Here is a 12,956-nt window from a genome sequence, read left to right as displayed (position 1 = left end):
AATTGAGTTGACCTAGTCTCATCACAATAGCATAGTGTTTCCCAACCCTCTGCTGAAGGCACATCTAACCAGTCGGGTCATCAGAATTGCCATAATGAATATACATGTCTGTATGCAAATCTACCTCATGCATGTTCATTATGGATATCCTGAAAACACTGGGGAAACACTGTAATAGCAGATGGCAAACAGTTTCAAAAGATGCCCCCGTTGCACTGTCTGACCTGCATGCTTGCTGTGTTTGGTGCTTTGGCCCTTCCTACGACTTACCTAACATGCAGTAGATCCAGGTGCTACAGACTGAGAAAGTTTCTGGAGCCTCCTTGGAATCCAAGACGAAACCATTATCAGACAAGGGACCACTTCCTAAATCAGAAAAGCTGGAGTCCTCTCATGCTAGCCACCATGACTAGCAGAAGTCTCAGCACAGGCACCACTCTGCCTCCAGCAAAGAGGGAGGTATGTTATGCTTTTTGGTGCCAGAGCATGTGGGAAGGTCCTTCTGGTGCAGACAACATGTTGATGCATCAAAAGACATCTTTAGCACAATCACTTTTTGGGGCAGACGTTTCACTGACACCATCGACAAGTAGAGGCACTACATTCTTGTCGGCTCCAGTAGCTTCTTAGTGCTAAAACACAACTGTTTGTGCTGCAGGTACGAAAAAGGCAATTCATTCTGAATCAACCCGCTACAAAACAACCTATACCAATTCTGGTTACAGAAGTGGACAGTTCTTCCGCTAGTCGTTGGACAATCACAAGGCACAGGAACTTTTTCAACTCTGTGAGCTCCATAAACAGACCTGTTTGTGATAATATTGATCAACAAAGTTCCCAGATGCTACCCTAGGAGACCAAGAATGGACACTCTAGCTACAGGTGCTTTCTCTGTCCCATGGAATCAAGGACGTCTGCGTGTGTTCACTCCAATTCCACCTATAGCCAAGACAATACAGAAATTAAGGAAGGAAAAGGTCCAATGATTTTGATAGCCCTTTCTGACCAAGTCAAATTGGGTTTCTGAGACTATGATGCCCTGTTACGCATCCGGTAAAATTACCAATATTCTCATCCCTAATCATGCAGGGCAGTGGGAACCTTCTTCACCCCTATCTTTGGTCATTGATTCTAACTGCATGGATTTTGGAAGTAAAGTGGTGCCTTCTATGCAATTGCCTACTGAGGTGAGCAAAGTTCTTCTGGACTCAAGAAAATCCTCTATCAGAAGATTTTACAACTTCAAATGGAAAAAAAGCTTTCTAACTGGTGCTCATGTTTAAGTCAAGTCCCCTTTTTGTGTCCTATGCCCCTTTTACTTCAATACCTACTAAGCTTTTCTGACTCAGAATTGAAGACTAATTCTAAGTGTCCATCTCATTACTACAGTGGCAGACCACAACCTTTTGGAAAGAGTTCCTATCTACCATTAAGATACAGTCTCTAGATTCATGAAAAGCCTACTCCATCTAAAACCTCCAAGTAAAGATCCTCTTGCCCCTTGGGATTTGGTCTTTGCTTAGCTAATGAAAACACCATTTGAGCCTTTAGCAACAGCAAAGCTAAAATTCCTCATGGAAGATTTTTTTTTGATAGCTGTCCCTTCTGCTCAGAGAGTAATCAAATTGCAAACATTAGTCTCAAATCTTCTGCCACAGAGTGGTTATGAATACTCACTCTAAATTTCTACTCAAGGTTAATCTCTCAGTCTTATAGAAAGGCTTCTCAACTATTCATTTCCTTTAATCCAGACAATCAGGGTTTTTCGGTTCCAAGTTAAGAGTTCTTTTTGTATTTCTGATTGCACTTCTTATAGTTATAATCAGCCAGGATGACATAGTCAAACTAAGGTTAAAGCCCATCAAGTCAGGGTTACAGAAGCTTCCTTAGCCTATCTTTGCGCCTCTTCCATAGAAGATATCTGCAAGGCTGCCATTTGATCTTCTGTCCATACCTTCAATGCTCATTATTGCTGAAAAAATGCCTTATGTCAAGACAGCAGTTTTGACCAAGCAGTTCTCAAAAGCTTATTTAATTAATTCAGCTCTCCCACCAACCTTTAACATTAACACTCTACTGGAAAAAAAAACATTCCCGCTTGGGAGTTCCTATTTGTGTGGCTGACTACTGTCTTGTTTGTCTATAGAGAAAGCTAAGTTGCTTATCTATAACAGGTATTCTCTGTAGACAGCAGGACAAATTGGCTACACAATCCAACCCTCCTCTCCATAGAGTTGAAGATGAACTTTCTATAAAGACTGAGGAAACTCATGTAGGGTGGTTTATCTGAGCTCTGAGAGAGCTTTTCCATTTTGGTGTCGTTTGATAACGTCACCCAGCATGAAGTCCTGCCGTCTATGGAGAACCCCTGTTACAGGTAAGCAGCTTTACCCAATATACTGTATGGGAACAGTTATGCATGCAGGGTCTGTTTGCATGTAATTTTAAACACAATGAGGCGAGGTGTTCCTGGGGGTGGGGATGGGTTTGCATTTACGTGCATAGTGTTGCATTTTCAAAAGTATGCATAGGTTTTTCCTCAAGAAAAAACTATGCACCAAAAGTAGAAGCAGTAAATATGTGTTGGTAGTTTTGGTGGGTTAATTTTCAAAGAGAAAGTTCATCTGTAGTTTCCCTTTGAGCACAGGTAATTGCCTTTAAACCTGTGCTGGCAGTTAAAAAACAAAATCCCCACAAAGCCTGAGAAAAAGTGCTTAAAAAATGGTTTAATTTACTAAAATGCACACTTTAGAAGTCTCCATAATTGAGTATGCAAAAATGGATAATAAAGGGAACCCAAAAGAGTGCCCCGGCATGGAGGGTAAATTACCCTCTTACCCTTAGGTGGTGCCTCCAGATTCGGGGTTTGAATCTGTGCAATCACGAAATGATTCCCTACATGGCTACCGACATTAGCGTGGTCGCTGGAGGACCATCTGACGTCCTGGCCTTTCTGGTTAGTAGCCCGCTACCACACCAGACAGATCCAGTTACGTGAGCCCTTGCACGTCTGCTCAGACGTCTGGGTATTACCGTATTTGTAGATTACTGCTATTTAATGGTATTATTGCAGCCTTTCAGACGGACCCGGTTACATGGCTGCCTGCATTTTTGCTAGGATTTCTAGTTACTATGGTACTTGCAGGCTGCCTCCTAGTTAACTCTGTCATTGCAGCCTGCCAGACCGACCTGACTGGAGATGCCCACATCTTCTGCTAGCCCTTCTAGCATTTCAGATTACTCACGTCAACAGTCCCAACACTAATTTTTTAATCATTCTAGCAGGGCACTTTAAAACGTGCTGGTAGGTTGTGCTTCCACCATGTCTTCATTTTTTATTCCAACTAAGGATCCTCCGAGCTTTTCCCAAGCTCACTGGAAGGCTGTTACTGCTTTAGCTTCCATCGCCTGCTCCACGTGGGCCTTCCATGCACCTACAAAGTTTCTATGAAAATATATTTCCTGAGTCCATCCCCTTGAGGCCTCAAATCATGATCCCTTGTTCTAGAATTTCCTTTCCATTCATTTCTTATGCATCATTAATACCTTTTACATGGGAGCCGACTTTTCAAAATGATTTAGGGGTGCTAAACGCAACACAGATTACTCTTCCCTGGACGCAGTGAAGGGGTTTGCTTAATATTAGGAGTCACAAAGCATTCAGTGCACCCACAGAGTCTGTTCCTATGCCTTTTAAGTATCTGAATGTCTCTATCATATCTCCCTGACTCTCCTCTACGGTATGTGTGTGTATGTATAGATAGATAGATAGATGTATAGGTCTTTAAATCTCATTTCATAGGGCTTTTGATGCAGAGCTCTGCATTATTTGGAAGTCTTCTGGACAGCCTCCAGTCTGTCTATATCCAGGGTTCCTGGTCTCCCGTGATTTTGCGGCCTTGGCAAGGGCTGCAAAATCAGTTCTGTGCCATGGAATTCCCCGGTCCCTATGGGGGAACTGTGGGAAATGAAGAGGGAGGTGAGCAGCTGACCACGCATGCACATGCACCCCCTCTCTCTTCCCCACCGATTCTGCCCTTCCTCCCCCTCCCCTCAGCAATCTGGCACTGCCGCAGGGCTGCAGCCTAACATTTTTGAAATGCCGTAAAATACGCTTGAAATCTTTTGATGCTGGGGGCTCTGCAGCCACGATTAAGCAAGACATCTCTGGGGAAGGGGGAAGCAGGGAGGAAGATGGCGTGGGAAAAGAGGTGTATCCATCTTATAGGTTATAAAGCAGCAGTTCAGGGAAGTTTTGTGTGTGTGCTTGTGTGAACCAAACGAGCTCTGGCAGACCTTGGTTCCTGGTCCCTGAATGGAGCAAGACAGCGCTTTCTGATGAATAATGTAAAATCCTTTAGAAACGGAATACCAGGCTCCTAACCGCTCAATCTACATTTCTCTTATGTGCCTTCTAAATTCACACCTCGGCTTCCAGCTGAATTGTTCCCCACTCAGTGAACACAACTGTGTTTTGAAGCCTGCTGAAAGTATGCATGCCCCTGTATCTCTGCCTGACAAACGGCTTTGTGCTTTGCGCTCTTTCATTACGGATTAGTTGCATTAGTGCACTAAAGGGGCACCAACAACAACTCTATTTTCAGAATCCTTCATAATAGACTTTTTATACCGACAATGCATTTTCAGCTCATTTCAGGACAAGCTTCAATGGCTCATCCCATGTAATGTTTTAATATTTAAACAAAAACATTTAACAAATTCTAATCTGCTGTGCACACAGGGAGACTGCCAAAAGGGATGAAACTCCAAAAGGATCAGATGTGGAGTGTCAATACCCGATCTTACTTAGCAGGCCAGCGTGTGTCACCTACCACGGTTACCACAGCTTAAGCAAAACATCATACGACAGTTGAGACAAATATACTGCTTTACCATCTTAACATGCATATCAGCAATTAAAAAAAAATCAGACTATAAAAAAACTTTGAGCCTGATTTCCAGAGTGGTCCATGTATACTGTTCCTCCATTACTGACAAATTGTCTTTTTTACCTACCGTGCTCTACCTCAAATTATCCTTTCTGACTTTCTACTGTCAAAAAAATGTTTCTGAAACTGTTTTTTAAAACTGCCAGGCTAGAGACAGGTAGTTCATACATCTATAGGACCAGACCTGTTATATTTAATGACACATGGGCATGGAGTGAAAGTATACCCATCATTACATTTAACTTGCAATAACCAAGAGGCGCTGCAGAGAAACTACAGAGGTGCAACCCTTCTACAAAGCAGTTTCTGTTGCAGTCCATGAGTTGTTACTTACCTTTATTCCAGAAGTTTCAAGTGGACACTCCAGCGTCTTTTCTTTATCATACTGTACGTTTATGTCCCAGAATGGTATGCAAACAGACTAAAGCTCAGTTAAACACAACTTCCTGCAAGACCCAGTCCTTTTCTGCTTTTGCAGAAATCTGATGCAAAATGAAAAAAAAAAAAAATCCAACCAAGAAAAAAAAAAAAACTACAGAAAACTCTCCAGCTCAATAAATCACTGTCACAGCAATGAAGTACTGTACCTTTAAGAAGGGGAAACAATTCTGTTCTGGTTCAAAGCTCAATAAGATCATTTATTCTTGTTTATAGAGATTACTAGCCTAAAACTGAGTTATTCCTTTTTTTTTTTCTTCCAAGGCCGGCCTCTCTCTCGCTCATGGGAGCTTTTACCATTTAAGGTCATTGCTACATCTGGCTCTATTAGCTCAGTCGGAGCTTTCTCAGACCTGGAGAACCAGCAGACTGTCCCAAAGAGAGAGATTTGTTTAAAGTTAAAGAAATAAACTGTTCGGAAATTGTCTTTCTTCTGTTTCAGCCAATTCAAGAACCAGAGGTTCCCCTCCCCTCTCTGTCCTGGCAGCAACTCTTTGACGACCGGCGCGGTGCAGATGCCCCACTGGCACTGAGTGAGCCCAGAAACCTGTTAATGGTTTCTGAGCTATTTATTTAAAAACAACATGAGAAACCATAGGACAGTGATTAAAGGCCCTGTTCATTAAGGACTTTTTCTCAGTCTGAGCCTATAGAAAAAAAAAATCGCCATTGAATGCCACTTTTTTCTGCAAGACTTTTAAAGCAGGAATTTCAAATGCAAGAAGTAAAGGTTTTCAACACATTTTTCTCTGTTCTGGTCGAAAACAATAAAAGTTGCAAGAGTGGCATGTGAATTTATAGTGAACTCTGGTCTTGCTTATACCATACCAATGCAAAGGTTTTATTATTTATTTGTAAAAGAAATAATCCTGATTTATGGCTTCTCTTGTTTTCTTTGGTAAACCGTCGCCCACAAAGTGCTGGGCTTTGGGGAACAGTTAGCAATCTTAGAGAATGAGCAGAGAATTCTTATTTAAAGAAGTAGACATGTCCTGTGGGAGTGGTGGTATTCTGGTAGTCACAGTGCAGTCCCATCCTGACATCAAGACCTCTATCTCCAGAGCAAAGCTGCCTGTCACTCATCTCAACAGCGGATCCACAGGGCCGACAACTTAGAAAATTGGGATGTGGGACTGTCATAGCATATTATTTTCACCCTCTATAATGCAAGTCCATTTCTCTTGTTATTTGGCCTGTGATGGTCACAGATGATGGGCACACTCTCTGCATAAGGTGTTCTTGATTTACTTCATTCAAGAATGCCTAACAACTAAGAACAATGCTGAGTAATATAGGCTCTGACACAGTCAGCAACAATGAATTTCTCTTACATGCATATCCCAAAAAGTGTCCTGCAACCTTCTATCCAGTAACACATATCTGTATTTAATAAGGTGATGGATTCTGGGAGTTATTTATTTCAGTTTTACATTGCAATCTACCATGAACAAATACACACTAAGAGAGGAATCTGGGTTTATAATTAATTTAAAACAGCTTTATGAACTGATGCTTATAAAAGAACCATAGACAATCTTGTTATTAAAAAGTTGCTATGTAGTACTGTATTGGTTGAAGGTACATACCAGAATAGATTTTGTGCCTATAGTTGAACTGAAGCTAAACAGTAATGTCAAAACAAAATGGACTAGGACAACCAGGCTATCATAGATTAAAAAAAAAATTGAAATGAACACCAATGAACTTATGACTGAATAGCTGGATTAGTAGTCACGAATGGGAAGAGTCGTATCTATATTTTTTGCCTATGATGAATGCTTTAAAGCCATAGAATGATCTCTTAATGACAAGTCACTTCCACAAAATGGACATCTTAGAGAAGGTGATATAATTATACAGCAGGATGCCTATCAGAATCTAATAATGCACATTCAGGATCTCTGTTCTGGTCGAAAACAATAAAAGTTGCAAGAGTCTCTAGGTGGCATGTGAATTTATAGTGAACTCTGGCCAGACTCTGGTCTTGATTATACCATAGTAATGCAATGGTTTTATTATTTATTTGTAAAAGAAATAATCCTGATTTATGGCTTCTCTTGTTTTCTTTGGAAGGGAATGGTGAATAAAACAGAAAATGTCATAATGCCTCTATCGCTCCATGGTGAGACCGCATCTTGAATACTGTGTACAATTCTGGTCACCGCATCTCAAAAAAGATATAGTTGCAGTGGAGAAGGTACAAAGAAAGGCGACCAAAATGATAAAGGGGATGGAATGACTCCCCTCTGAGGAAAGGCTGAAGAGGTTAGGGCTGTTCAGCTTGGAGAAGAGACGGCTGAGGGGGAATGTGATAGAGGTCTTTAAAATCATTAGAGGTCTAGAATGGGTAAATGTGAATCGGTTATTTACTCTTTTGGATAATAGAAGGACTAGGGGGCCCTCCATGAAGTTAACAAGTAGCACATTTAAAACTAATTAGAAAAAAATATTTTTCACTCAATGCACAATTAAGCTCTGGAATTCATTGCCAGAGGATGTGGTTAGTGCAGTTAGTGTAGCTGGGTTTAAAAAAGGTTTGGATGTTATTGGAGAAGTCCATTAACTGCTATTAATCAAGTTGATTTAGGGAATAGCCAGTGTTATTACTGGCATCAGTAGCATGGGATCTTCTTAGTGTTTGGGTACTTGCCAGGTACTTGTAGCCTGGATTGACCACTGTTGGAAACAGGATGCTGGGCTTGATGGACCCTTGGTCTGACCCAGTATGGCAATTTCTTATGTTCTAGGATCATCCTGAGTGTTCACCTTCATTTCTATTGGATAACAACTAAATGAAAAAATGAATTTTAATCATTAAGTTGAGCACATATAACCCAAAATTATAAACTCACACAAAAAGAATCCAACAGTGAAATTTTTACATAGTGAGTGTAATCACTGAGGCCCCACTGTAAAACAATGAGAGTGTTTATGTAACTAAAGCAGTCTCTAGGACTACAGAAAGTTTGTACTGTGTTTCTCGTTAGTTTAATAGCATTATCTTTACTGCAAGCAGATCATCATTTTACTTGTAATCTGAGGAAATTATTTATACTAAACACAAAGGCTATGGAATTTCACAAATAAATTCTCTTGAAGTAGAATGTGAGCATCTCTCAGGGATTGGCCGGTCGCCCTGAGACTCAGTTTAGAGGTTGAAGCCAGCGGCACAGAAACTTATCAAGCACTTAGGAAATATGTTAATGTGCACGAAGGCAAGCATTCTTCTTCTAAGAAGGAACTGTTGCTGAGAAGCTGGCTTCTCCCTCTTCATTTTACAAGATAACTTTGACGAGCAAGTTAAAGCTTGTGGATCATAAATGTAATGAAAACAGTTTTCCACTGCAGTGGTACTTTGCAATCCAGAGAACATGTTAAGCACCAAGTCCTGCCTGAAAAAAAGATATAGTCACAGTGTGCTTTATCTTTAAAATGCAATACCTAAGCCTTGAGGCATAAAGTCAGAGAGAGAGAGAGATAGCAAAATTTCTTACATGTAACAGATGTTCTCAATAGACAACGGGACAAATCAGCTACACAAGTGGGGTGACATCACCTGACAGCACTGAGATAGAAAAGTTCTCTCAGGACACGCACGGCTGGTCTAAAGTATTTGTAGAAAACTAACCTTCAAATCTAAGGGGAGGAAGGTGGCATTGTGTGTCTGATTTGTCCTGATGTTTATGGAGAACATCAGCTACTGGTAAGCAACTCATCTTTCTCCATGGATAAGCAGGACAGCAATCAGCCACATAAGTGAGGGCTCCTCCCAAGCTGAGAGTTGCATGAAAACATTTATCAGTAGTGATAAACAAACATGCAACCTGTAGTATGCTGAAAGAGTTGGGGGGGGGGGGAGGGGGGAGAGGGAGAGCTGAAAGAATGAATTAAATAAGCTCTTGAGAACTGCATGGCCAAAACTCTAGACAGCAATGAGCAGTGAAGGTATGGACAGAAGAGCAGGTGATAGCCTTGGAAGCAGAGCGAAAATGGGCTAAGCAAGCTTCCATAGCTTTGACATTGCTGTCCTGACTGAGTGCATGCAAAGAGTTCTTCTTGTAACTGAGAAACCCTGCTGGACTAGGTTGAAGGTGATGAATAGCTGTGAGGACTTTCTGCATGGCTTTATTGCCTCCAAGTACAATGATAAAGCTCGTCTGCAGTCCAGCTTATGAGCATGTGGTTTCAGAAGAAATGCTGGCAATTCAAGGGACTGATTTAAGTGAAATCGAGAATTCACTTTTGGTAGACATTTAGGATGTGTTTTCAAAACTGCCCTGTTGTAGAAAATGTGGGGATTATGGAAAGCATGAGACCCGTGCTTGCAGCTCGCTTACTTTTTCTGCAGAAGTTACTTCTCTCAAAATCCAAACCTTCCAAGACCCGAAGTTTTAGTACAGCTGGTACTAGAGAATCGAATGATGATTTCATGAGATGAGTCACAACTATATTCATGTCCCAAGCAGTAGAAGGATCTTTAACCAAAGGTTTAAGATGAGTTAGATCTTTCATGCAGGCTGCCGGGAGATATGAATTCTCGTGGGATGCTCCTATAATGCTATGATGAACCCATTCTGAGTTTTCAATCTTAAGTCATGCAGGCCTAAGAGATACTGAAGTATGAAGGGGAACAGACACTTGAAGGGTCCTTGATTAATCCGTGAACACCAGAGCAAGTCTTGTCCATTTAAAGTAATAAGATCTGAGCATTTTCCTGATGTTAGAATAACCGAATTCACTTCAGTAGGCAACTGCATAAAAGAGACTAGTTAACTTTCAACAACCATGGAGTCAGAGATAAACACCGAAGGTTGGGATGCACTGCATGATCAGGGATGGGAATATGCCCTATTGGCTGCTGGACAGCTAGACATTGAAGCCGAAGAAACCAACTTTGACACGGCCAAAAAGGGGCTATTATGATCAAATAAACCTTTTTTTTTTCGTCTTAATTTTTTAATTGTTTTGGCTATAAGTGGGATGAGGAAGAATGCATAGAGAAACGCTTGATTCCACTGTGGATGGGGAAAAGGTCCAGAGGCAGCGGGATTTTAAACATATTAAGAGACTCAGGGAAGGGACCCTAGAACATCATAATTTAATTTTGGAGGGATTTAGGGGTTGCATGGCCCAACATGGCCATATATTACATTTTTTGGGGGTGGGGGAGAGAGGAAGAGAATCGGGTGGAGGCCCCCTATTTTTATTGACATCGTTAAAGATATCTGGTTAAGTAGCTAAGTTATCTAGCCACACAAGGCCAGGTAACTAAAACAAATACCTAACCACTTATATTCAAACATAGCCAGTTAGGCTATGGCAGGGCAGCAGCCTTTGCAAATTATCTGGCTACATGCAACCACTTTAGGTGACTATTTTCAGCAGGATATCCAGGGCAAGATATCTGACTTACTGAATATGCCCCCTTTAATATTTAATGCCGCCCCAAAGTTGAAACATTTTGGGGAAAACTGCTGCCTATTTCTATCTCTTGCAGATTTCTTGACAATGATTGAGAGAGCCTAGTTCTCCTTATTTGTTGAAACAGAACATCGCTACTTGCTTGCCTGTTTGGATTAATAAATTCTTCCCTTTTGACCAGGGACTGAATACTCTTAAAGCATTGAAGACTGTGCTCAACTCTAGATGATTTAGGTGGAGAAATTCTCTCTCACTGAGACCAAGTTCCTTGAGGACAAAGGTTGTTCAGATGAACTCCCCGTTCTGGAACGGCAGCATCTGTAATTATCATGATAGAAAGTGACCTCTCAACAGATCTGAAGGGTGTGGTCACCATCCCAGATAATGGATCTGACTGTTGGATATATTCAATTTTGAACAAATTTGCAAAGTGGTCAAAAACACCTTTTACACATTTATGTTCAATGTATGTGCATATAGCCAATTTTCCAAACCTACCAAGTATATGTGTGCTTGGGTGTTCACACGGGAACATACGCATGAACACATTGGGCATGATTGGGGTGTTTCAAGGTGTAGCTGGATGTTTGCACATACATTGTTGTGAAGCGCTAGGAGAGCGGTTCAGCTTACCAGGGGATGTGTGTTCTTTGACCAAGGCTTGACCCCAGAGGAACTCTGAAGAGGTGCCGCGGCAGGCGAGGCATGCCCAAGCATAGGCTGGACAGGAGCGAGGCCGGACTGAAGACAGATGACTGGAGCTACTGACCCTCTTCCGGACCTGCATGCTTCGGAAGACCAGCAATGCAATGGTGGTCTTATGAACAGTCCTCCGACCATTCCAAGCCCTTTCGGACCTGCCGCAGGGTACGGCAAGAAGTGGCAGGCTGGATGGAGGCCAGGGCAGCGAATACCAGATCATGGAGATTCAGACGAAGACTCAGGAACGAGGTACTTGGAAGCACAGACGAGACTCAGGAACGAGGTACTTGGAAGCACAGACGAGACTCAGGAACGAGGTACTATAGACGTAGACAGGTATACGGACATTGGCATGGTCCCTCAGGGCACCCTACACAGCCAGTACCACTGGTCTGGTCACGGACCACCCTGTCCTACATCCGCGGGAGCAGGACCAGTTCAGGAAGGAACGAGGTACTGAAGAATCAGGAACAAGGTACTGTAGACATAGACTCGGGCTAGGTTCAAGGTAATCAGAAGACTCAGGCAAGTTTCAAGGTATTCAGAAGACTCAGGCAGGATTCAAGGTATACAGGAGATTCAGGCAGGATTCTAGGTATTCAGGAGACTCAGGCAAGTACTGGGTAGAGACTGCGACGCAGCGTGCCCTACACAGTCCACCCATGGGACTAGTCACGGACCACGCTGGACTCGAAGAGCCTCTAGACGAGATATGGAGCAATGAACGGAGCATGTCTCAGAGGCACGCCCTACACAGCTGCCAGTGGCTGGTCGCAGACCACGCTGGGACAGTACAGGTTCTGGCAGAGTCTTTGGCACGGATGGAGCAAGCGCAAGGGACTCCATAGACCAGGGATAAAGACAGAAGCGGAAGTCTCCCAGAGGCTCGTGCTGCAGAGGTGAGGAAGGCATTGTATCATGAAGCGCCCTACACAGCCCGCCCGTGGGGCTGGTCGCGGACCACGACATGGCATGCCAGGAAGAGTGGCACGAGGAACCAGGGGTTCAGGACAGCTGGACAGGATCACGGACATCAGGATCAGGAGAAACAACATCTGGACTGGATCACAGATTACAGGATCAGGAGACAGACCTCAGGACTGGAACACGAACATCAGGAACATCAGGTGATCATCTGGACTGGAACGGGGACATCAGGACAAGACGAGGAGCTCCAACAAAGAACAGGAAACACAGGACCTTGAAGAAGCTGGAACAAGGCGACTCCTGGAGCGAAGGACAGCAGGATCCCAGGAGTGTCTTACTCCTTGCGAAGGCCAAGGTGGAATGGACGCTGAGCCCTTTTGTAGGGCTGAAGAGGCCAACACCCAGGGAGGGGTCAGCAGGGGCCACACCTGGCTGGCCCTTGAAGAGCAGGAGAGAGGCGCGCGCCCACGCCTAAGGAAGTTGGAAGAAGAGAGGACAGGCTGGTGGCGTCCCCAGCCA

At 43.0% G+C, this 12,956-nt stretch overlaps 1 protein-coding gene across 6 annotated transcripts in view; it reads right to left on the bottom strand.

Moving 5' to 3' along the window:
• The window catches only part of MRVI1 (murine retrovirus integration site 1 homolog), a 140,109-nt gene that overhangs the window by 94,833 nt on the left and 32,320 nt on the right, over window positions 1–12,956 (bottom strand). The window contains exon 1 of one of the 6 annotated variants that reach the window (XM_029582752.1): window positions 5,284–5,720. The exons of the other annotated variants lie outside the window; for them this stretch is intronic. The gene's annotated coding sequence lies outside the window, so the exon portion shown is untranslated. Of the gene's footprint in view, window positions 1–5,283; window positions 5,721–12,956 lie in introns of those variants that run through there. 6 annotated transcript variants of the gene reach the window in all.

This window comes from Rhinatrema bivittatum, chromosome 17 (genome assembly GCF_901001135.1).
Source record: "Rhinatrema bivittatum chromosome 17, aRhiBiv1.1, whole genome shotgun sequence".
Taxonomy (NCBI): Eukaryota; Metazoa; Chordata; class Amphibia; order Gymnophiona; family Rhinatrematidae; genus Rhinatrema; species Rhinatrema bivittatum.
The sequence above is the reverse complement of the archived record's forward strand: the minus strand, read 5'-3'. Positions and strand labels throughout refer to the sequence as shown.